The following is a 25,694-nucleotide window of genomic DNA, read 5'->3' as shown; positions in this document are numbered from 1 at the left end:
CCTAGGAGGTTGGCAGAGGGTAAGTCCCGGGATGGTTGAAGACTCGTACAATGTCCCACTTGTAGTAAGTGCCCAAGTTGTCATTTGAACTTGAGGTTCTCTGTTGGGGCTGAGGTCCTCATCCAGGTACCTATGTTTTTTGCTCTTTTGTCTACTCCAGGGGACAGCACCATATGACTGTTAGGTGGTGGCCTAGGATTTGAACTTAGGGTTATGCATGCCCAGCTCTCGAATTCTGAAATGCTGAGCCCAGCCTCTTCTCCCCGTTTTCAGACAAGAATCTGCACAAGCCAGCCTGAGCATGTGAGGATCCCTGCGGACCGGCTTTCAGCCACCCTGACTCCCCCTGGGACTGTCATCTCAGCAGCAACCATCACTGATGAACCTGGTCCCAGGAGCTGTAGTCTCATGAGCTCAGCACCACGAGGAAAAGATGGAAAGTGACACCTTCTGGTCCCAAAGCTCTGTGCAGGGGCAGGGTGGCGGCGGGGGTGCAGATTGGACACCTGGGCCTGGGAGGTGGCCTGGTGCAGTAGCTGTCACATCAGGAGGTGGCAGGAATGGAAGCTGACAGCATGGGTAGAGCTATGTGCCCTCCCAGGCACTGTGGGGTGCCCGTCACAGCCAGGATGGAGGCTGAGGCAGGGCAGGGAGGGGTGCAGAGCACATGGGACAGCCCCTGGCCAGCCAGGCAGGGCCTGTGCTGGCTGCCACACAGTGATAGGAGGCACTGGAGTGAAAAGCGGTGATTGAAATGCCAACCCTCCCTAGCTGCAAACTGTGGTGAGTGACTTCTCCTGGACCTCAGTTCCTGACTCTAACAGGGGGGTCCCCGCGGTGGTCATAGCACCTCTTACCCTGCTGGGAGCCTTTGGGGCACCAGTATACATGAAGTACCTAGTGCCTGGCATGCCTTCTCATGTGGGTTGGCTGAGATGAATAGAAGCAATTTACACCTGGCTGCTGTGAGGGGCAGGTGAATTCCATATGGGGAAAAAAAATGCATGGTGGCAAGTGTACAGCAAGCTCTGTCGGTAATTGGTATTATTATTAGGAACAGGCCAGCTACATAATTTGCAGAGCTCAATGCAAAAGGAAATGCAGGGCTCTCGCGTGTGACTGATTAAATGCTCCCAAACTGTGAGGCCGGTAAGGTTGGCATAGTAGGTAAAGGTGTTTGCCACCAACCCTGGCATTCATTGGATCCCCAGGATCCCCTGGGAGAGCTGGCCCCTACCAGTTGTTCTCTGACTTTCTACATGTGCACTGTGGCAGGTGCACGCATGTGTGCATGTACACACACACACATTTTTTAAATATAAAGTAATAATAATAACAACAACAATGACAATAATAATAATAATTGCAAGACAATGGCTACAGAGCTGTGGCTGGCAGCAGGGTCTGTCTGAGCATACATACCTGCAGAGTCCATAGCTGGATCTGGTGGGGAGACAAGATACCCAGGTTCTTATACTGGGCTTGTCTGTGCTGAGTTAAGGATTCCCCGGCCCTGTGTCCTGGTCTCCAGATTATTCTGGTAAAATTCTGTGTATAGTGAGAGCCTCTGCCTCCCCTTCCCTTCCAAATTCATCCCTCAGCATGAGAGAGCAGAGTCCTTGAGGTTAAGGCACAGGACCCTGCAGCATGAACTTCTCCTGGAGGGATGTGAGCAAGTGGCTGCTCACCCGAGACAGGTCACCAGTGACTGACTGATGCAACGATTCCAACGGGGAGCTTATAAGGTTTACTTGTAGGAATGTAGGCGGCACCCCCAAACAGTCACATCACTGAAAAGTCTCATCAGCACACAGTAAGACACCCCCTCCCTTCCATAACCTCTGCCACACTTCCTGAGCCTACTAGACCACATGCAACTCAGGCAGAATTGCATGCAGCAGGTAGGGAGGCTCGGGAAGGCTTAGCTGCAATCTCAAGTGGGTGGGGTCTAGTGACCCTCCCCACCTCTTCTATGAAGGAATGTCTGTAGGCCCAATCCTGTGTGTGTGTGTGTGGTGTGTGTGTGTGTGTGTGTGGTGTGTGTGTGTGGCAGCGTGCAAGCATATAGAAACCAGAAGTCAGTATCTCCACCTTATTTTTAATTTTATGTATTATTAGTGTGTGTGCATGTGTGGTATGTATGCACATGATGACGTGTGGAGGACAGAGGACAGCTCTCAGGAGTTGGTTCTCTCCTTCCACTGTGGTATCTGGGACTCGAACTCAAGTCCGTAGGCTTGTGTGGCAAATGCCTGTACTCACTGAGCTGTCTGTCTTACCAGACTCTTCACACCTTATTTTTTTTTTTTTGAGTTTCTCACTGAAACTGGAGCTCACTGGTTGCCTAGGCTGGCTAGTAAGTGCTGGGGAATCTTCCTGTCTCTACCTCCGAGGGCTGTGGTTCCAGATGCATGCCGCCACACCCGGCTTTTTATGTGACTGCTGGGGACCCAAACTCAACCACATGCTTGTGCAGAAAGTGCTTTACCCACTGAGCCAGCTCCCCGGTCTCAACAGAACCAGTCCCGAAGGTCTCTGGTGAGCAATCCTAGCTGCTTTGATGAGTGTGCTCTGGGGACAGTGTTCCACAACAGAGCCTGTGAAATCATCCTATACCCTCTCCAAGCGAGCAAGCCCAAGGGTACATAGGACCCTGTCATAATGCACTATGATGACCCAGAACAACCTTCGACAGGACAGGGACTCCAGAGCCCTGTGGCAGCAGAGGGTGTGCAGAGGAGGAAAGGGTGGGAAGGACCGTGCACATGTGTTAGCCTGGGCTGTCCCTGGGGGTGGGGACGGGGGTGGTTCTGTTCTCTTGGTGTCTCTATGTTTTCTCCAATAGCAGGGATTGCTTTTGTAATAGCAGGCAAAACCCATAAACAAGCTCTATTCAAGAAAAAACACTGTTCTCATAGGAACCAGGAAGACAGGCCCCCGGTGCAGAGTACATTCAAGGAGGAGAAAATAAAAGCCGTGAAGATGGTGAAATTAGAATAACTCATCTATACTAACCCTTCATAGCTCACCCCCTCCACAAAAGCCTGGTGTGAGAGGCTAGGACTGAGTTCTACTGGGCTGGCTGGTGTGTGTGTGTGTGTGTGTGTGTGTCTAAGTGTGATGGTGTCTGTGAGAGACTGAGTGTGGGAGGTGGGAAACAGTTGGTCTTTCCAGGAGCTGGACCCCAAGTGTCCTCTGTGATGCTGAGTGGCAGGATGACCCAGAAAGAACACAGGCTTTGGAACAGGGCAGAATGGCGTCTGAATCCCAGCCCCACCAAACCTGTCACGATGCTTCCCCAGGCAGCTGCAGCCTGGTGTGTAGAAGACAGAGCTCAGTGTCTAAACTGCAGGATTATGGTTCTGACAGTGACAGAAAACCAACTGGTCCCTAGTGCCTAGTAGATATTCAACCAGTAGAGACTCCTCCGCTCCACTCCCTGACGCATCTTACAATGTTACACCATTACATTGAACTTCGACATCTTCAGAGGCTAGACCTCATCATGACCTGTGACCCGACCCTTGTGGACAGGAGAGAGGACTGATGGCACTCCGGGGGGGCCAGGGTCTGGAGTCCCTGGTCCACTCTGGTCACTGTGTGTGCTTCAAGACGGCTGGGAGTCAATCCCTTGATAGGACCATGGAAGGAGCCATTTGGTGGAGCGTGGAGACCCCTAGTGGTCTCACCAGAGACTGCACTTCTCGGCCTGCAAAAGTGTCTTGAACGTGTCCTGGACATATTGATAGTGCTGTAGATGAAGATGGGAGGTGATGATCAGTCCTAAGAATCCATTGCCAGATGCAGCAGAGTCCAGGCCATTCTATTTCTACTTCTTGCCCCTGCAAACATTCCTATAGAAAAGGGGCTTGGGCAAGATGCCCTTACAGTCCATGGGAGTGATGTTCTACAAGGCACCTACGGAACGTACGGGAATCTGAAAAATTCATATGATTTTCAAAGTCCTAACTTGACCAATAAATTGAGTCTGAAGTCGCATTCCCTTCCTCCTCAGCAGGCATGATGAAAACCCCTAGACTCGTGCTTACAGAGGCTGGTGCTTGTGGTGTACCAGCCACTGGGAGAAACCCTTCATGTATGGCTTCTCATCCCATTCCCCACAGAGCAGAGACCATGAACTTAGTAAGCAGCTCATGTTCCAGGTGTGGCTGTTTGGCACACCTGTAGAGAGTAGAGTGGAGATTTGAACCCAGGACCACTGGGCTCCAGAGCCCAAGCTCTTGTTCATGAGTCAATGCCTGCCTAACAGGGACTCAGAAAGCACATTACTCACAACTCTGGGTCTCAGAGTCCTCCTTGGCCAAGCCAGATGTTCTGTTTGTTTCTTGTTTGGTGACTGTTTCCGAGGCCCCTGAGGGTGCTGGTTCCCAGGCCGGGCTGGACTTTGGATTTATTACCTGGGTTCTCTGTGTCTGGGCTTTCAAAAGCCTTCCTAGATTGTTCTAATGAGGATCAGAACCCAGAATGAAAACAACACTGGTCTGCTCAGTGTGAAGCCTGTGGAGCTGGAAAAAGTGGTGTATGTCTGCAATCCCAGAACTCAGGAAGCAGAAGCAGGAAGAGCCATAGTTCAAGACCAGCCTTGGCTATATGAGAACTTGTCTCAAAATCTACCCTTCCAAAGCTTTCGTGGCCTCCACCCAGGTCTTATCAACTACCTTATAGATGAAATCACACCTGTAACATATACAAGTGGATGCAGCTCAGCAAAATTTCCAAATTTTGCAAACACTACCAGCAGATGGACAAACATCCCCCCCCCCCGCCCGCAACTCCTGCAAGAAACCCTGTACCCATTAGCAGGCGTTCCTCACTTCCCACCCACCCCTAGCCCCACAACTCAAATCTGCTTCCAGTGTCTATGGACTTGTGGAATCATAAAAGATGTGCCCTTTTTAAAATTGCATTTCTGGGGCTGAAGAGATGGCTCAGTGGTTAGGAGCACTTTGCACTGCAAAGGACCCAAGTTCAGTTCCCAGCACTACTGTCAGGCAGCTGGCTCCTGCCTATAACTCCAGCTTCAGGGGATCAGACGCCCTCTTCTGGCTTCTTTGGGCACCAGCACATACATGTGGCATATATTCACATAGACTATATATATATATACATTAAAATAATTTTTAAAAAATCATGCATGTGTGTGTGTGTGTGTGTGTGTGTGTGTGAGAGAGAGAGAGAGAGAGAGAGAGAGAGAGAGAGAGAGAGAGAGAGAGAGAGAGAACATGCTACAGTGTGCATGTGAAGCTCAGAGGACAACTTTGTGGAGTCAGTTCTCTCCTTCCATATTTATGTGGGTTCTAGGGATTGAACTTAGGTCCCCAGACACAGAGTAAGCACTTGGGAGGCACTTGCTTAGTGAATTGCTCTCCCTGCCTGCTTACTTCACTCCTTAGATGGTAAGCCTCTTAACCCACACAGATCTGCCCTGGTGGCTTAAGCTTGGAGCGGCTAGTGAGAGGGCCATATTACTTTAATCAGATAATCAGATTATTCCCCTCCTTGGCATCTGGCAGAGATCAGAGCATTAGGCAAAGGGAAATGAAAGCATAAAGCACCCATCCCACTGGGCAGATATTATCAAGTGCCTGCGATACTCAGGCCAAAGGCCCAAGCTCGGCAACACAGCAACCCCTGGAGCTTCTTTGGCACAATGAAGCCTCAGGCCTGTCCTTCCTATCCGGTCCTCAGAGCTCACGTCTATCACCATAAAGTGCCATGTTGAGCATTTCGCATGGAATCTCTCACCTGACCCTCACGACAGCAGGTACAGGAAGTGCCTTATTGGAGACTGACAGGTTCAGGAAGAGGAGACTTTGTCGGTTCACATACGGAAGGTTGGTAGACTTCAAGTGTGGTGTGGTCAAGGCTCCCTTGTCTCTCTGCTTTCCTTACATCCCATGGCTTCCTTGGTGACTGTGAGGTGGCCACCAGGGGCAGCCAGGCAGAATGCTTCCTTATTCTGTTCCTGCAAATGAGAGATGCTGCTTTCCAAGATTATCTTTCAACAATGAGGAGGATGTTCACCCCCAAACCATAAATGAGTCTTGACTTACATTTTGTTATCCCAGATTGGCTTAGACCTACACATCTGCTGATCCAGGGGTCCTCCACTCTGACTGATGGAACATCAAAATCACCCTGTGAGTTTTGGAGAAAATAAAAAGTATTGACACTGAGGACAACGTTAAGAACAATCTCCCTATTAAGTTAGGACTCTGGGGGTGACCCCAGGCACCAAGGTTTTAAGAAAGCATCCCAAGAATGTCTAGCACATAAGGAAAGCTTTGGGGTTAGAATCTGGACACCATATCCAAAGGAGGTCATCACCCCGGGATGAGGACCCCGGCCAGAACAAATGAAGACATTCATCAGAAAACATCATACCCATGACCCATTGCTAGACCCCACTGCCCAGTGTGTGCCAGTAATTAATAATTTTTAAAATCCTGTAATTTTCTTGTGAATAGCATAATTATATTGCTTGGCAATTTGCGTGTGTGCTAAGAGCATTAATTTGCTAAATGTAAACATCTAAATCTATGCCGCAATTATTGTAAACCGTGTTAGCATGCCTTGATTTTTAATATCCGGGGAGCTTCTCCCATTATAAGGTGTCCAGGAGCAGGGAATGCGGCTCAGTCAACAAAGCACTTGCCTCGAGAGCATGAGGGCCTGAGTTCCACCCCCAGAACCCACATTTAAAAAAAAAGGCAGGCGTGGAACAAACCCGTGCTGTCAGAGTTTGTGAGGCTCACTGGCCGGGCAGCCTAGCCTACTCGGTGAGTTCCAGGACACCGAGAGACACTGCCAAAAACCAAGGTACATAGATAGTGCTTGAGGAACGATGCCTGAGGTTGTCCTAACACACACACACACACACACACACACACACACACACACACACACACACACACACACACACACGAAGGGGCCCGAGACTTCTTCAGCTTCTAGAGATTCCATGCCTGATGTTCAGCCGCAGGCTGACCTGTACAGCCCTAAACACATCCCTACTGTGGTAGTTGTCAGACTTGATCCCATTTCTCCACAGCCCTAGAGTGCCATTACACCTAGTCCCTTGGCCAAGGCTTTGTAGTAGGTTGGATTTTCCCTCAATCCCTCAACTCTGATCTTATGATGCAGTTTGTACCGAGCAGTGAGCTGAGAGGTGGAAAGAGGCTAAACAGGTTCCATATGGCTGCTGCCCATCAGTCTGTGCCTGGGATGGTTCATTGTATGGGTGCACTGGACTGAGCCAAGGGGATACCCGGATAACTGACAGGCATAATTGGTGGGTGTGTCTGGAAGGGTGCCTCTGGAAGAGATTAGCATCGGACTCTCTAGGTGACCACCCATAGTAGTTACTTTCCTTGTTTCTTTGACAAAATATCCAACAAAGGCAACTTAAGAAGGGAAGGGTTTGGGGCTGGAGAGATGGCTCAGCCGTTAAGAGCACGGGCTGCTCTTCCAGAGGTCCTGAGTTCAATTCCCAGCAACCACATGTGGCTCACAGCCATCTATCTATGGGTAGATCTGTATCTACCCACATCTATCTGTAGAGGGATCTGATGCCCTCTTCTAGAATAAAGGTGTACATGCAGATAGAGCATATATATATATATATATATATAATATATATATATATATATATATATGGATAAATCTTTTTTTAAAAAGAAAGGAAGAGTTTATTCTGGCTCACAGTTTGAGGGAACGGCCCACCGTGGTGGGGAAATCATGGAGGAAGGAGAGTGAAGGGGCCGGTCACGTTGCCTCCAGAGTCAGGAAGCAGAGGGAGATGGACGCTGGTGTTCAGCTCATGTTCTCTTTCTATTCAGCCCAGGCCACCAGCCCGTGAATGATGCTGTCCACATTCAGGGTGTGTCTTCCCACCTCAATGAACCTAATCTGGAAAGTCCCTCACAGACTTGCTCAGAGGTTTGTCTCCATAGTGACTCTAAGTCAATTGATAATCAAGATTGACCATCATGCCACCCTCCCCGTGGGGGTGGACAGCAGCCAGTACTCCAAGGGCCTGGACTGAAGGAAAGGCGGGGGAGGGTGAGCTCTCTCTTCAGCCAGGCTGACATTTTGTCCTCCTCTTGGATATCCATGCTCCTGATTCTTGTTCCTTTGCTCACAGGCTAAAGCACACCACCAGCTTCTCTGGGGCAGCGGCTTGCAGGGGACACACAGTGGGACTCTGGCCTCCAGAGTCATGTGAGTCAGTCTCCACAATAAGCTTGTGCATGCACATGTACACACTATTGGCTGACACAGGACCATGGGAAGAGACGGGACCCTGTGCTGTGCCGGATGCCGTGGTGACCTGAGAAGCTCTGAGGGGATTAGCCAGCTCGCTTCTGGATGCATCTGGAAGGGCATTTCAGAGTGGGCTAACTAAGGGGGATGGATGCCCTGCCTCCAGTGGCCTCTTCCTGTCTCCTAGAGGTGAACAGCGGGTTCTTCCTCACTCTCCTATGGCCATATTGTTCTTTCTCTCTGTGATCCCAAAGCAGTAAATCCGGCCAACCATGGGCCAAAACTCTGAGACCACGAGCCAAGGAAACTTCCGTCCTGAAACCTGTCTCTCAGGTATTTTTCACAGAAATGAAAAGCTGACCGACACACTCTTCCTGGAGCAGAGTCACAAAGTCACGACAGACTGTGCTGCAGAGGGCGAGAATACTGGATCACTTTTCCAAGCACTCAACTTTGAGATGCTGGTTACGCGGCACCATTGCGGCATTGGCTACCTAATACACATCTTAGAGTAGGCTGGAGGGAGATACTCAGCCTTAATGATTTTTTACTTCAGAGGAATTTAATGGCCGAGCCCAAGGGCACAGAGTGACTGAACCGAGAGTCTTTCCCTGTTGGTGCCCAGTGATCACAGCTAGCCTTTTGAGGGTGTGGCCAAGTCTTAATCTAAGGCTAGAGATTCTGCACCCCAATATTTCAAAATTAAACACCCTAACTCCATCTCATCTTCTATGTGGCCTTGGATAGGCCTCTAAACTTCCCTGGGCCTCAGTTTCCTTATCTGTAGAAGGGGACAAACAATAGATGCTTGTGCTATGCAGATTAAAAAAATCTCTGTACAAGATGCACAGAGCAGGATGTGGTCCACAGTAACCATCAGAGAAGCAGGATACACTCCGCCCACACAGTTCTCTCAATAACTAGCTAGGGTCTTACCATTTTTTAGAAGATTTATTTATTATGTATGTATGAGTGCTCTATATGGATGTACACCTTTATGCCAGAAGAGGGCATCCGATCTCATTACAGATGGTTGTGAGCCACCCTGTGGTTGTTGGGAATTGAACTCAGGACCTCTGGAAGAACAGCCAATGCTCTTAACCTCTGAGCCATCTCTTCAGCCCCAGTTCTTATCATTCTTAGGAGCTGAAGTAAAGAGAGATGTACTGACCAATATTCTACTATGGTGGATTGAATGAGAAAGGTCCTTCATGGTCTTGGGCATTTGGACACTTGGTCTCCCATTGGTGGCACTGTTTGGGGAGGTAGAGGAGGTGCAGCCTTGTTGAGGGGACCACAGCATCACCGGGGATGCCTTGCGAGATAAAACCCTATTGACACTTCCGGTTTGCTCTCTCAGCTTTGTGTTTTCGGTTCTGTCTGAACTCTCAGCTTTCTGTTCCTGCCACCATGTCTGCACTCCATTGCTGTGCTTCTGCTTGGCTATCATGGACTTGGACTCCTCTGTAACCATAATCCAAATAAACTCTTCCATACGTTGACTTAGCAAGGTTTTTTATCACAGCAACAGAAAAGTCACTGATATAACTATTCACTTTTGTGTGTGTGTGTGTGTGTGTGTGTGTGTGTGTGTGTGTGTGTAGAGAGAGAGGTCAGAGGACAACCTCAGGTGTTGTTCCTCAGGTACCAGCCCCCATTTTTTTTTTTTTCCTTTGAGACAGTGTCTCTCACTGGCCCGGAACTCACCAAGCAGGTTGTCTGACTGACCATACAGCCCCAGAGACCTTCCTGTCTCCACCTCCCCAGCGTTGGGATTACAAGTAAGCACTGTCATGTCGGACCTTTTTAAAGTAAGTTCTGGGACTTGAACTCGGGTCCTTATGAACCATGTCTCCATGCTTGGCTCACATCTGGCAACCATGGAGTAGCTGAGTGTAGGAATAGCATGGTAGGGCGGAAGGAAGCACACTCAATTGTGTAAAGTTAGTGCCCCCTTTGTGTCAGGGAGCTTTGAACTGGGCTGAGGACTGGTTGGTCCATGGGGACCTCCCTGAGATTGGCTGGTCAGAGGAGGAGCAAGTTCCCTGGGTTGACCTGTGTGTCCTGGAATTGCCTTCTAGACTCTGAGACTCAGTTTACTCCAAAGTGAAAGGGGGATGCTGCTGGGAAGTGGGTCAGAGCCTCCTGTCCAGGGTCCTCTCGCTGCCTGTAGCAAGGCCCCTCCTTCCCAAAGGGAGCCTGAGCCCTGCTGAGCTGGCAGATCCTGGGGGCCCTGATATCTGTGTCCACAACCCCACGCCAGTGCAAAGCTGGTCTCTAAAAGGCAAGGATAGGCGCAGGGCTTTCTCTGGAGAGCAGTGTGCCCAGGGCCTGACCTCTAGGCTAGGCCCAGAGGGCTCCAAAGCCATATGCCGGGAGGGGGGTGGGGAGGGAGGGCTCTGTTGATGGAGAAGGATGGCAGAGCCCTGAGCTAGGCTCAGGGGAAACAGAGAGAATGTCCCAACTCTGGTCACTTTGCTCTGGGAGTCGGTTTCCTTGAAATGAGACTCATAGTCTCATGTATCTTGGGTCTGTACAGATGTCCCCTGTGGGGGTTGGGATGGGGAAAAAAGACTCTTGCTAAACAGCAAGGGTTCAAGGACTCAGAGGCCGCCCTTGGGTCCTCCGTTCCTGTGCTGTAAAACCCAAGCAAGAAGTTTGAAGAGCCTCCCAGCTGGGACATGCCTCACAGTCCCGCGTGGCACTGTCTCTCTAACTCTGCCTCACCCAGGAATGTGACATGTGGGTGGGAGACCCCACCAGTCCGATTGCTATGTATATGTGTGTTTAGTTTGTGGGGTTATTTTTCCCCGGTACTGGGGAGAGAAGCCTGGCCCTTGTACTCTATCACTAAGCTACTTTCGCAGACCTCTATTTTCTATTTTATTTAGAGTCAGGGGCTTGTTAGGTTGCTCGGGCTGGTCTTGAACTCATGCTCCTCTTGCTCAGCCTCCCAGGTAGCTGGAATAACAGCCCTATGCCTGTATCTGAAACTAAAATGTTCCCTTATAGGCTTACGTTTTGAATGGTCAGCCCTGCTTGTGGCTCTATTTGAAGGCTGTGGAGTCCTCAGGAGGTGAGGCCTGGCTGACAGAAGTGGGCCACTAGGGCGGGCCTTTGAAGAGTACACACCCCCATTTCCCATCTAGCTCTCTCTGCTTCCTGGTCTGTCCCATGTCAACAGTCACCATCACGCACGTCAGATGCCACGAACCTGCTTTGCCTCACCATAAACTGGACCCTCCAAAACCGTGAGCCCAAACCCACTTTCCTTCCCTTAAATTGTGTTAGATACGTTGTCATAGTGACCGATGCCCTGGCTTGAGCCTGGAAATACAGAAGACAAAGGGATGAAAGGAACAAAATGACAGGATGCCACCAGGATAAGTCAGTCCCAAAGCGAGGCTGTTTCATTTCCTGTCACTGATTAAAATACTCTTAACAAAAAAGCAACTTACATGAGAAAAGGTTGATCTTGGCTCACAGTTCCAAGTACAGTCCTCCATGACGGAGAAATCAAGGCAGGAAGAATTTGAAGCAGCTGGTCACATCACAGTAAGAGATGGAGATGAGAGCATGCTATTGCTCAGTCCCCTGATTCGTGCAGTCCAGGCTCCCAGCCTGGGAATGGTCCTGCCCACTGCAAAAGGGTTCTTTCCACATCAATGAACAAAATCACAATAATAACCCCTCACAGGCAAGCCCAGACGCCCATGACAAAGCTAGCTTAGTCCTTCCAGATCTTCATAACACAGGGACTGGTGAGGCTGAGACTTGAGGGCACCCAGATGGAGGCCTGGTGGTGTCAAGAGGACCCATACTCCCAGCAACCAGCATGAGGGATACTGGGGACAACGAGGGAACTTGGGTGTGGACCGTGGAGTGGAAAGACGCAGATGAGGGTTAGGGAAGGGGCTTGGCTCTTAAGAGAGCTTGCTTGGCAAGCCCAAAGCCTGAAGACCAGGGTTAAAGTTCCCAGCACCCACATCAGCTGTCTCCCAACTGTCGGCAACTCCAGATTCAGGGGCTCCGTGTAGCCTCCAGGGGATCGGTCTGACCTCCAGGGGACCAGTCTGGTCAGGGGACGGTCTGGCTCCAGGGGATTGTTGGCTCCAGGGGATTTGTCTGGTCTCCAGGGGATCGGTCTGGCCTCCAGGGGACCGGTCTGGCCTCCAGGGGATCTGTCTGGCCTCCAGGGGACCGGTCTGGCCTCCAGGGGACCGGTCTGGCCTCCAGGGGATCTGTCTGGCCTCCAGGGGATCTGTCTGGCCTCCAGGGGATCAGTCTGGCCTCCATGGCATCTGAGCATCCGTGGCTCACATACATGGAGAAATAAACACACAAACACATACAATTTTTTTAATCAAATAAGTACTTTTTTTTTTTCAAGACAGGGTTTTTCTGTATAACAGTCCTAGCTGTCCTGGAACTCACTTTGTAGGCCAGGCTGGCCTCGAACTCACTGAGATCTGCCTGCCTCTGCCTCCCATGTGCTGGGATTAAAGGTGTGTGCCACCACCACTCAATAGATACTTTTTTTTTTTAAAGAAGAAAGATGTAGTTTGTGGTGATATATTATGACCCCAATATATTGTGCACCCTAATAAACTTATCTGGGTCAGAGAACAGAACAGCCACTAGATATAGAGGCCAGAAAATGGTGGCACATACACCTTTAATCCTAGCCTTCTGGAGGCAGAGATCCACCCAGATCTCTGTGAGTGCAAAGCCACACTGGAAACAGCCAGGCATGGTGACACAGGCCTTTAATCCCAGGAAGTGATGGCAGGAAGCAGAAAAGTATATAAGGTGTGAGGATCAGGAACTAGAGCCTGGTTAAGCCTTTTAAGCTTTTAGCAGCAGTTCAGCTGAGATCCATTTGGATGAGGACTCAGAGGCTTCCAGTCTGAGGAAACAGGATCAGCTAAGGAATTGGCCAGGTGAGGTTAGCTGTGGCTTGTTCTGCTTCTCTGATCTTCCAGTATTTACCCCAATACCTGGCTTCAGGTTTGATTTTATTAATAAGACCTTCTAAGGTTCATGTTACAGTAGTTAGGCTGGCAGGAAGAGGCTGGAGCTGTTATTGACAGCAGACAGTAGGCTCTCATGTTGATTAAAACATTCACATTCATAAAAGGAGGCCAGACAATAAGATGTTTACAGTAAGACTCACCAGGGGCGCAGAATGACAGCTTTGTTTCCTTATTTTTTTTTTCTCATCTGCATGTTTAACTTCCAGGATAACAAAAGTTTGTTAATTGTATTTTGAAACAAGATCTCAAATACTTAGACTCAAGCAATCCTTCTGCCTTGGCCTGCTGGATAGCTAAGACTACAGGCTTTGTTACTATGCCAGGTCCTTTATTTTATTCTTTGTTGCAGGAGATGGAACCCATGGCCTTTTATATTCAAGGCAAGTGCTGTGCCCCTGAGCTATAGCCCCAGCCCTTTAAAAATTATTTTATTTATCAGTTGGGGATATAGCTTGATTGGTAAGAGTGTTCACCTAGTATAATCAAAGCCCTGGGTTTGATCCTCCGCTCTGCCAGTATAAACTGCTTGGCCTCAGGCATGGAATTATTTTTCTAGACTTCAATTAACCTGGCACCCCATGCTGTTGCTTTTGGTGGTGGTGGCGGCGGCGGCGGCGGCGGCGGCGGCGGCGGTGGAACACAGGGCTTTGGACTTTCTAAGCAAGAGTTCTACCTCTGCCTGGCAGTGGTGGCACACACCTTTAATCCCAGCACTCGGGAGGCACAAGCAGGCAGATCTCTGTGAGTTGGAGGCCAACCTGGTCTACAGAGTGAGTCCAGGACAGCCAAGGCTACATAATAAAGCCTGTCTTAAAAAATTAAGAAAGAAAAAAAGAAAGCTACATCCCCAGTCTGTTAATGTCCCCATTATAAATGATGTTGAGTGCAGGTCCTGACTCCCAGGTCTTGTTGAAGGCCCTTTGATGGGTCCTTAATAGCGGGTCCCAGTGCTTGGTGACTAAGAGTTATGAATGTCATTTTTATTGATGATTCACCATTCATATAACTGACTTGTGGATGGTGTGAAGATGGGGGGAAGGGATTATAGCCCAGCTTTCAAACCTCTCACAGAGCATGTACTTGTCCTGTTCAGCATGTTTTGCTGATCACATCTCAGGGAAGGTCTCCACAGCCCCAAACCTCCAGTCAGCTCTGGTCTGACGCCATTCCCTGGGACCCCACTCATCTGTTCTCCTGACCCCCTTCTTGGCCACCCGAAGTTGGCTGCCACGCTCTGCTTTTTGTGGTTGTCATCACACACGTGGCTCGAAGAACAATGGTGCCGAATAAGTGCCGGATGGCTCCTCGGAGGACTCTGGGAGATCTGCAAGGACATCTTTTTGGTCACAATAGCTGTGTGCATCTGTGTGTGCATGAGTGTGACCTGTTTATATATAAACACAGAGCAATCTTTCATGCTTCTTATATACACAGAATTTTCTGGGAACGAGACTATTGTGTATGGGAGAGAAGATTGTCCTTTGTTTTGTTTGGCATCTTTCCAGGACTTGGTGCCTAATTCATGTCACTGGCAACAGGGCGGCTCGTGGTGTCTGAGTCAGCCTCATAGCCACCTGTGTCCACTGCCTTTGTGGCTGCTGTGGCCCTCACGGTCACACCTCTCTCTAGGAGCAAATGTGGGGCCATGAAATCCCTGCTATATTCAGTTTGCACCCTGCATCCTGAAATCTGTATTGCTTTATTATGGATTGCCTTTCATTTTTCCTTCACAGTATAGTTAAGACAGCACATTGATTTTTTTTTCACTTGTTTAAAAGCATATGTGCACACAGGTTAGATTATTTATGAATTTCATTTCCACCCAGTAAAGAGAGCATTAGGAAATATTTGTCATCCACAGAGGAGCCAGGCATGACCGGCCTGCAAACCACCACGGAAGGGCCCACATTTGTATAATTCAAGAGACCCGGTTCTGAACTGGCCTCGGCACCAGCCATCATCAGCCAGGAGAAATTTGCTGAGAAGAAGTGGTCCGCCGCTCACTTGCCTGTGGGGTGTGGAGTGTGCCCCCATTGCCCGTCTGTTAAATGGAGCTTTCCCTTCTCCTCTGAGGATTTGCAGCTCTGTGACTGGTCTCCTTGTACCCTCCCGTCAGTGTCTTTCCAGACCTCCCTGAGTCTGGAAAAAGCACATGCTTGGCTCGGCCAGCCCGTCCCCTTCCATGCTGCCACCCGGCATCCTTGCCTTGGTCCCGAAGCCTCTTCTGTCTGGAACGCACAGTCGCCCTCCCCTCCTCCAGCTCCCACACCTTCCCCTCCACATGGCTGCACCCATAACTTCCGATTCTGCTCTGGCCTGTGTAAGACACTTGTTTGTTTGTTTGTTTGTTTGTTTTGTTTTGATTTTCAAGACAGGGTTTCGCTGTGTAACTTTGGAGCCTGTCCTGGAACTCACTCTATAGACCAGACTGGCCTTGAACTCACAGAGATCAGTCTGCCTCTGCCTCCTAGTGCTGGGATTAAAGGCGTGCACCACCGCTGCCCGGCCCTCTGTAAGACACTTCTAGAAAATTGTTCCCACCCAGGTCTGGAACTGGCCAGAGAAAAGCGGCTGCTGGGGAGGAGGAACCAGATGTTGCCTTTGAGAGGTTCCAAGGAAGAGCCTCTTCCCATCCAAGACTGAACCAACTGGGAGGCAGAGGGTAAGGTGTTTCCCTACCTCTGTGACTTCCTATCCAGGCCAAGTGGACTTTGGATGTTCCCATCCTTGAGCCTGCCCATTCATCTATGAAACTGCCCAGGCTCTGGCTCAGTGGGAATACCGTCGGCTGCTGTTGGACAGGTCAGTAGACACTTTGCACAAAGGCAGGGCCAGGCGTGCCCAGAAGCTCCTACCACAGACAGCTAAGTCATTTCTCTGCAGAGGGCATCTCTGGGACCCAGTGGATCGTAGAAGGGAGGGCAGAGAGGGCCTGGCACTGGTGCCCAGGTTAGTGCTGATGTTCTCTCTTACGCTGGAGGTCCCAGAATTGAACTTGGGTCATCAGCCTTGGTGGCAAGCACCCTTACCCACCCATCCGTCTCACCAGCCCAGTAGCAGAATTTTGATATATTCGCTGGCTCAGAAATCAGCACAAATGATGACTGCAAATTCTGGAATGCTTTTCAGGGAATAGGTGGTATTAATCACCAGGGCATATGCATACACTTGAGAGCCTTTGTGTTGTAGAAGCCAAATGCTTTCGAGTGAGGCTGCCTATGAGGCACACAGGTGGGAAGCAGGAAAAACACAAGAGGAGCAACTGATGCTTCCGCCTCATGATTGCCCCAGGTTCCAGGTCATCCCATTGAGGAGAATCTGGGTCCCCACCGCAGTCCTGATCTATGCTGCTAACTCCTTGATGGTGCAGGATCTGGAGAGAGGTTTTGACTGAAATATGCTGCAGTTCAGATATGGTTTGAATGTGTCCCCTGTGGTTTCAGGGTCTGAAGTCTGACCATGTGTCCAAAGACGTGGCCCCTGGGAGATTAGAGTTAGATGAGGTCAATTGGTGATGCCCCATGATTGAATCCTACTAGCTTTACAAGAAGAAAGAGAGAAGAATGCGCTCTCTCTCTCTCTCTCTCTCTCTCTCTCTCTCTCTCTCTCTCTCTCTTCCTCCCTCCCATCTCACCATGTGAGATTCTGTGTTGCTTAAGGATGCCACCAGCAAGAAGGCCATTGCCAGTTGCAGACACTTGCCCTTGAATGGACTTTCGGAACTGTGAGTCAAAGTCGTCTGTCTGCCTTCCTTCCTTCCTTTCTTTTTCTTTCTCTCTCTCTTTCTTTCTCTCTTTCTTTCTTTCTTTCTTTCTTTCTTTCTTTCTTTCTTTCTTTCTTTCTCTCTTTCTTTCAAGTCTCTGTGTCTGAGTGTTTTGCCTTTATATAGTATGAGCGCCATGTGCATGTAGTGTCCAAGGAGGCCAGAAGTCTGCATTTAATCCCCTGAAACTGAAATTACAGACGATTGTGAGCTGCCACGTGAGCGTTAGGAACTGAACCTGGATCCTCTGCAGGAGCAGGAAGTGCTCTTAATTACTATGTCATCCCTCTAGCCCATAAGTCACCTTTTTTTTTTTTTTTATAACTCCTCCAGTCCACAGCTCTGTGTGAGTTACAATAGAAACAGACTAACATGGGTGGACTCAGTGCCACTCATTAGCAAGCCATCCCACAGGCTTTATGGGCAGGGATCATCCTCAGGAGGAGTGAACTGTTCAACTCATAGAGAAGTGCCTTCATGTTGGAAGCCAGGCCAGGACCATCAGCTGTGACCAGTTTCGGTGGGTGGAAAAATGAGCAGGCTGGGGCCATATCCCCCCAAAGGTGCCTGGAAATTTGGCTAAGACTGAAAAGATTTCTGGCAAGTATATAAAATGACCAGGATTGTCTTACATGATTGGTGGGAGTAAAATGAGAAAACCACTTTGGAAAGCAGAGAACATGGATCACAACACACCCCAAACATCCACCCCTGAGAATGAATATACTTAACAAAAGTGGACGTGTATCTGAAGAAAAAGAAGAAGAGGAAGAAGAGGAGGAGGGAAGGGAGGAAGCAAAAGGGAGAGGAGGGGGGAAAGAGGAGGAGGAAGAGGGAGAAGAAGGGAAGAGGGGGAAGGAAGAGGGGAGGAGGAGAGAAAAGAGGAAAAGGAAGAAGCAGAGGAGGAGGGGGAAATGGGAAGCAGGAAGAGGGGAGAGAGGAGGAGGGGGAGAAGGAGGAGGAGAGAGAGCCAGCTTCCCTTAGTCAGTAAGGGCAAGGCATGATGGGCCATGAGCTAGAACATGTTGTACAGGTGCCTCTTCTCCCAATGGACAGAGAACTCTTGGGTTGGGGTTGGGCCAAGGGCACGTGCATAGCACATGTGGCTTTCTTGCTGGCTCAGTCTGAGATGTGCTAAAAAAGAAAGAAGAAAAATGAAAAAAGAAAGAAAGACCTATCTCAATAAAGATGATCTCAGTCTCACCCACTTTCCACCAGAAGATGTATAAAATCCTGCCAGGCTGTGCAACATGATGGTTCCTCCCTCAGAGCCCCTCCCACTCTCTGAAGATGTTTCTCACTTTCCTTCATAAAACCACGTTCACTCTGTTCACTTCTTCTCTATGTTTCCTTAATTTTCTCTGGCATGAGACGATGATCTCAAGAGCCACTGGCTGGGGTGGCTTTGGCGGCCATTGACTGTCCAGCACCCTAGCTCCCTGAGCTAAGTAGCCATTCAGTATCAGACACTTGAGCATTGGTGAGGTTATTATCTTTGGATATTTTGGTCTATGGTCTTGGAGCTCATCATCCATAGACACCGAGGAGCTGCTCTCCCAAGGAACAGGTGTCAGAGATCTGAGACTAAACCCAAGGACTCCTGGAGCCATGGACTATTCTGAAGGACTCATTGGACACCTGCCTCCTGTGTTCTGGGGTTCAAAAGTGTGCTTGCTTCCCTTATTAACTCTGATCCCAAAAGGCAGGAAAGCCTTGTGAAAGGCTTCAGGCCCATTGGGACCCATTCCAAAGTCATCATCCTTTATGTTACCTGAAAAGCCACCTCTAGCTTCTGTTTCAGAGGGGATGGATGATGGTTCAGGAGGTTCGATCCTCGTGTTCAGTTGAGAGCTTCCAAACTCAGGGCAAGACTTATGATGGAGTACTTGTCACGCACCAAAGACCACATCTAAACACCACACACTGACCCTAAAGGCTGATATTGGTAAACCCACTTACCATATTGAGAAATGGGCTTCTAAGAGGGTCCCCAACAATGAAGCAGGAGACTTCAGAACTGGATTCTCTTGGCTCTGAATTGCTGTTGAAGACCTGCCTGCCTGGACTAATCCTTTTCTTAGATATATGGGGAGGCAGAAAAGAGGGGCAAAGTCTGTGCTTATTGGTATGGCCGTTTGCTCCCACACCAAACAGGGCAAGGGCTCATTACCCAGAAGTCAGCTGGGTAGAGGAGGTTGATAACTGCTGGAGTAACTCCCTGCATCTCTTCCCTCTTTGTGAGCCAACCCTTTCCCGGAAAGGAGACTCTGAGATGAGAAACAGGAAAGGGGTCCTGGAGGAGAGAGCTCATCTTGAGTGGGTCGGAGCAGGGCTCTGTGGGAAGGGGCACACCTGACTCACTAAGGGAAAGGAACCCGGTAGTGGGAGCCGGCTTTCGGCTTGGTCATAGGTCAGCCTCCACCATGCTGTGCAACCTAAGGTGCCTTTCTCTCTGTGCCTCTGTTCCCTGGCCGGGGCAACTCAGGAATTGATGCTCATGACTCTTCTAAGGGCTCATCCACAGAGAACACAAGTATTAACTGATCCCCTACTTCAATCACCAACCAAACACTGGGGACAGAGTACAAGTTAGGCCTGGCCTTGCTCCTGGCGTGGCGCTGAAGCCATGAAGACTGCTATGGAGGAGAAGTTGCCCCTCCCCAGCCCACAGACCCTAGCCAGTCTGAGATTGGCTCAAAGAATGAAGAACAAGCTTGCTCTCACTTGGGCATTACCCTGGAGCCCTCAAGCATGTTCCTGTACCCCCAATACTCCAGGCCCTGCCTAAGACCAGCACACCAGGAAGCTTCAGCTTTTAGGGGTGCTCTCGCCCCCATTTCCTGATGAACCTGATGAAAGACATCAAGTGTCCTTCTCGAAATTTGGCCAGGAGGGCAGATGACACTGTGGATAAATTTGCGAACAGGCGACCTAGCCAGAGGCTAGAATCTGTGCACAGGCCAAGGAGGAAGGAGGCCAAACAGGTCAGAGGTTGCTCTGTCCAGGGCCAAGCAGGCTGGATTCTGGACAGTGTGGGGCCCTGGAAAGGTAGCAGGGCAGAGGTCAACCCCAGCTTACATATCAAGCCCTATACCAACCCTCAGATGAAATAAAGCCAACTGGGTTAAAGGGGAACTTCAGGGGGGAGGCTGGAGGGCAGGAAGAAGAGGGGGATCTTTGATTGGTGTGTAAAATGAATGGAAAAATTTTCTTAATAAAAAAAGGGGGAACCTCATCTGGACCACAAATAATATTTTGGTATAAATATATCTTGGTAATCTTTGGACTATACTAATATTTTAAACAATTGTTTGCTGTTGAGATAAGATTCAAATTGACTTATTTTTTTTAATTTTTTTTTATTTAGGAGACAGAATCTTAGGTAGCCCAGCCTTGACTTGGTTTGAACTTTTTTTCCCTCAAGACAGGGTTTCACTGTATAGTACCAGCTGTCCTGAGATTCTCTATGTAGACCAGGCTGGTCTTGAACTCACAGAGAACCACCTGCCTCTGCCTCCCAAGTGCTGGACTTAAAGGCGTACGCCACCGCTCAGCTGGCTTGAACTTTTTATGTAGTGGTGGATGGCCTTGAGCACCTGGTTTTCTTGCCTGTGCTTTCCAATTCTGGAATTACAGACTTGCATCACTGCCCTGTTTTTGCAGTGGCTAAATTGGCCACCCTGACCACCTCAAATACACACTGAGTTCAGAAACAAGAGTCCCGGGTTTGAATCCCAGCTCTAATTCCAACAGGCTGGCCTTACCAACTCACTGACCCACTTTCTTACTTACAATATCCGCCTCCCTAGGTACTGAGTGATTGTTTGCAAGTCAGTGAACAAGAGCCACAGAGTCCTGGGATGTGCTGAGCTGTCTGTACGGGAACACTGGTTTCTCTCATAAAAAAAGATCACCTTTTCATCCTGGGTTGAATACATGGATGGATGGGGTGTTCTCTCTCTCTCTCTCTCTCTCTCTCTCTCTCTCTCTCTGTGTGTGTGTGTGTGTGTGTGTGTGTGTGTGTGTGTGTGTGTGTGCGTGTGTGTATCTATGCATGGACATGCACACCCTCAAGTGAATGTCAAAGGACAACTTTCAAGAATCAGTTCTTGGACTGGAGAGATGGCTCAGAGGTTAGAAGCACTGGCTGCTCTTCCAGAGGACCTGGGTTTAATTCCCAGCACCCACCTGACAGCTCACAACTCCAGTTCCAGGGAACCTGACACCCTCATGCGTGCAGGCAAAACACCAATGTACAAAAAGAAAGAAAGAAGAATCGGTTCTTTCCTCCCATCATGTAGATCACAGCAGCGAAACTCAGGCTTGGTGGGAAGTACCTTTACCCTTCTGAGCCATTCCACCAGCCCAAGTGGATGGTTTTTAAAAGGCTTCATAACCCTGGGTGATGGAAAGGAAAAGGAAATCTGAGGCCAGACCCTGGACCATGATGGCTCCCAGGATGTGCTTGCTAGTCCGATTTGTGTTGTGGCTCACACTTTTTACGGAAAGAAATTGCCTTGCCAAATTACTTTCACTTTGTTTGGGTATTTCTTTGTACAGCACTGAGAATACTTGTTTCTAATAATGTATTTGAACTTTGTTTCTCATAGCTCCAAACTCAGGAAAGCCTAAGATCAAGGGCCAATAGATTCAGAGTCTGGAAAAGGCTGGCCTTTCATTTCAAAACGGTGCCTATTAGTCTTCTTTCTCATTTTTTTGTGACAAAGTACATTACAAAAGCAAGTCAGTGAAGAAAGGGTTTCTTTTGGCTCCTAGTTTCAGGGGATATAGTCCATTATGGTCGTAAGGCATGGCAATGGGAATGTGAGGCACATGGTCACATTGCATCCACTGTCAGGAAGCAGAGAGACGAAATCTGGTTTTAGCTCACTGTGGTGGTTTGAATGGGATTGGCTCCTGTAGGCTCATAGATTTGAAGGCTTGGTCCCCCGTTAGTGGAACTGTGTGGGAAGGGTTAGGCAGTGTGGCCTTGTTGGAGGAGGTGTGCCACTGGGGGTGGGCTTTGAGCTTTCAAAAGCCCACACCATTCCTAGTTAGCTCTCTGCCTCATGGTTGTTATCTCCATCCGTAAACTCTCAGCTACGCGCACCATAAAGCTCCATCCCCATACCCGACTGCCTAATGCCATACTCCCTGCCATAGTGGTCATGGGCTCTACTACACACTGGAATTGTGAGCCACCAATTAGATGCTTTATTTTTTTTTTTAATAAGTTACCTTGGTTGTGGTGCTTTGTCGCAGCAGTAGAAATGTAACTAAGACAGAAGTTAGTTAGTACCAGGCGAAAGATAAACAGTGCTGGTTGGTGGTCTAATACTGACTGGGTCGTGTTGTAATTAGGGATCACTCTTAATGGTGATCTATAATGAAAAAGAGCATGCAGGGCAAAGAGAAATACAAAATGCACAGTTGAAGAGAAAAAGAGCACAAGGAAATTTAATGTTGGAGCCTTGGTTTGTGCTCAAAGAGACAAGAAAAAAATGGAATAAATGGAGTGGTGTCGTCATGTCAAGACCCCACTCAGCTAATCCTGAAACCTGTGAAATTTCCCTCTGTCTGAAAAGCAACTGCAAAGGAAATTTTATGCAAATGTAAATCAAGGTTCCAGCCCAAGCAGGCTGCAAAACTTGGCTGTTCTGTCCCTGTGGTTCTGGCTTAAGAATCATGAAGGATACAGGAGGAAAGGAATTGTGGAATCTTCCTCTGTGGTTAAGGAGAGCCAGAGCCCTCTAAGCCCTTTGGCATCAGACATAGAGCGACAGGATTAGGAGCTTGCTCTGCTGTGATTTGGGCTGGCTTTGGTCCAGTTTTCCCTCACTATGCCCTATTCCTCCCTTTTGGAATAGTAATGTATATTCTGTGCCATTGTATGTTGGAAGTATGCAATTTTTAAAAAAATTTCCAGGTTGTCATAATTAAGAGATTGCCTTGAGTCACAGAGGAAACTGTGTTGAGACTGTGAAAGCCCATGGGGACTTTTGAAGTTGGACTAAGTGTATTTTCTTTTTTCTTTCTCTCTTTCTCTTTCTTTCTTTCTTTCTTTCTTTCTTTCTTTCTTTCTTTCTTTCTTTCTTTCTTTCTTTCTTTCCTTCTCCCTTTTTCTTTCTTTCTTTCTTTCTTTCTTTCTTTCTTTCTTTCTTTCTTTCTTTCTTTCTTTCTTTCCTTTTTAAATCGAGATAGGTTTTCCTTGTGTAGCTTTGGTGCCTGTCCTGGAACTCATTTGTAGACTAGGCTAGCCTCGAACTCACAGAGATCCACTTGCCTCTGCCTCCTTCGATTAAAGTGTGCTGGGATTAGAGGCGTGGGCCACCACCACCGCCTGGCCTAAGTGTATTTTCATTATGATATGGCTACAAGCCTGTGAGAACCAGGGAGTGGAATGTGATGGTGTGAATGAGAATGGCCCCACAGAATCCTTCAATGTCTCTTCTCCTCAGTTATAAGTCCACAGTCATCAATAAAGTTTCCTTGCCCATAGGAGCCAGAGGCAGGCCGCACGGATCATGGACATCCACATGGTCTGTGGCAGCAGCATGGATCATTAACTTCAGCATGATCTATGCCGGATCATGGGCATCAACATGGCCTCCAATGGCAGCACAAACCACTTTCAATCCAGAAGAGACCCAATCCAGAAGACGAATCATTCATCTCTGACATCTTGTTGTTCAGAGTCAGGGTAATCATGTGGCTGGACAGCAGTGTCTGGGGCAGGTCCCTGAGAGCTTCAGGTTGCTGTACTGCCGTGCCCTTGGTGCTGGACACCCCATTGGTACCCTAGGCATGAGCATTATGTTTGCAGCCCAGAAACAGCGCGGCTGAGCTCTTACGCCCCCAGCAGGGGGAGTGGTTCCATGCTGCTTGAGGGCTGGAGGGCCAGCTAGGCTGGTGATGGCCCAAGGACTGGCCTTACTCGGCAACAGCATTCTCCTTTGTCTGCAGCAGCCACCTCTCATACCTGTCGCCACTGTGTCCTTCAGGCCCCACATCTAATACCATCATCTTGGGGGTTAAAGTCCAACAAAGGAATTTTGGTGGAATGCAAATATTTAAAGCATGGCAGATCTATTTATTTATAAAAGTTCTGAAGTGGAAAAAAACCTTATTATGTATCAGCAGCAGACCACACTAGCAAGTTTTATATATATATATGCATCTAATGAAAATTGGATAGCAGTGAAAGAGAACAAACTATTTCTACAGTCTAACAATGGCTGTCTACAATGGAAGGTACAAGAACCCAGTAGTTGCTCAGTCCATGAGGCTAGATGTCTCTGTTGGTCTTCAGTATACAAAGAATCCTGAAGAAGTAGGCTCTAATGCCAGTGTAGGAATGGACTTGCTAGCAAGAACAGACAAGCAGGCAAAGGGAGCAAGCTTCCTTCTTCTGTGTACTTATAGGCTGCGAGTAGGTGTGGTCCTGATTAAATTGTATCTTCCCACCTCAGAAGACCTAGAACAGAAGTGGATCTTTCACTTCAAATGATTTAATTAAGAAAAAAAATCTCTTGCCAGTGGTGGTGGCTCACGCCTCTAATCCCAGCACTCGAAAGGCAAAGGCAGGCAGATCTCTATGAGTTCCAGGCTAGCCTGGTCTACAGAGCAAGTTCCAGGACAGCCAAGGCTACACAGAGAAACCCTGTCTTAAAAAACAAAAAAACAAATGAAAGAAAGAGAGGCGGGGAAGGAGGAAAGGAGAGGGAGGGAGAGGGAAAAATTCTTCAAAGCAAAACAAAACAAAACCCGGGCAGTGATGGTGCATGCCTTTAATCCCACTTTAATCCCAGCATTTGGGAGGCAGAGGCAGGTGGATCTCTGAGTTTGAGGCCGGCCTAGTCTACATAGCAAGTTCCAAGATAGCCAGGGCTACACAGAGAATCCTTATCTCATAAAACCAAAAAAGACTTTTCTTCTGGCATGCCACTGAAGATACTATTGTCATCGTGGCTACCACTCCACCTGATATTACCAACAATGTGAGAACAAGCCTCTACCCGGTGTTACCAATAATGTGAAAACAAGCTGTATTGAAAGTCTTGCTTCTGCTGAGACGTCCCTGATGCCAAGATCTGCATCTTTGATTTGGGGCAGAAGAAGGTAAAAGTTGGTGAATTCCACTTTGTGGCCACATGGTGTCAGGTGAATATGGGCAACTCTCTTCCAAAGCCTGGAGGCTGCCGGTATTTGTGCCAACAAATGCATGGTAGAGTTGTGGTAAGGACGGCTTTCAAATTTGAGTGAGGCCCCACCCTTTTCATGTCATCCAAATCAACAAGATGCTCTCCTGTGCTGGAGCTGACAGGCTCCAGACAGGTATGTGTGCCGTCTTGAGAAGCCTCAGGGCACAATGGCCAGGATTCACATTGACCATGTCATCTTGTCCATCTGCACCATGCTGCAGAATTAACATGATTGAGGCTCTAGTTCCTTGGCCACCAGAGGATCCACACCTCAAAGATGTGGGCTTCACCGAGCTTAGTGCAGATGAGTTTGAAGACATGGTTGCTGAGAAGCGGCTCATCCCTGATGGCTGTGGGGTCAAGCATCTCCCAAATCGAAATCCCCTGGACAAGCGGCAGGCCCTGCATTCCTGA

The 25,694-nt window shown here is 48.7% G+C and overlaps 1 pseudogene; it reads left to right on the top strand.

The window, feature by feature from the left end:
• The window catches only part of LOC114703461, a 50,302-nt pseudogene extending 24,608 nt beyond the window's left edge, over positions 1 to 25,694 (top strand).

Source organism: Peromyscus leucopus, chromosome 1, assembly GCF_004664715.2.
Source record: "Peromyscus leucopus breed LL Stock chromosome 1, UCI_PerLeu_2.1, whole genome shotgun sequence".
Taxonomy (NCBI): Eukaryota; Metazoa; Chordata; class Mammalia; order Rodentia; family Cricetidae; genus Peromyscus; species Peromyscus leucopus.
This window is presented reverse-complemented; position numbering and strand designations above follow the sequence as displayed.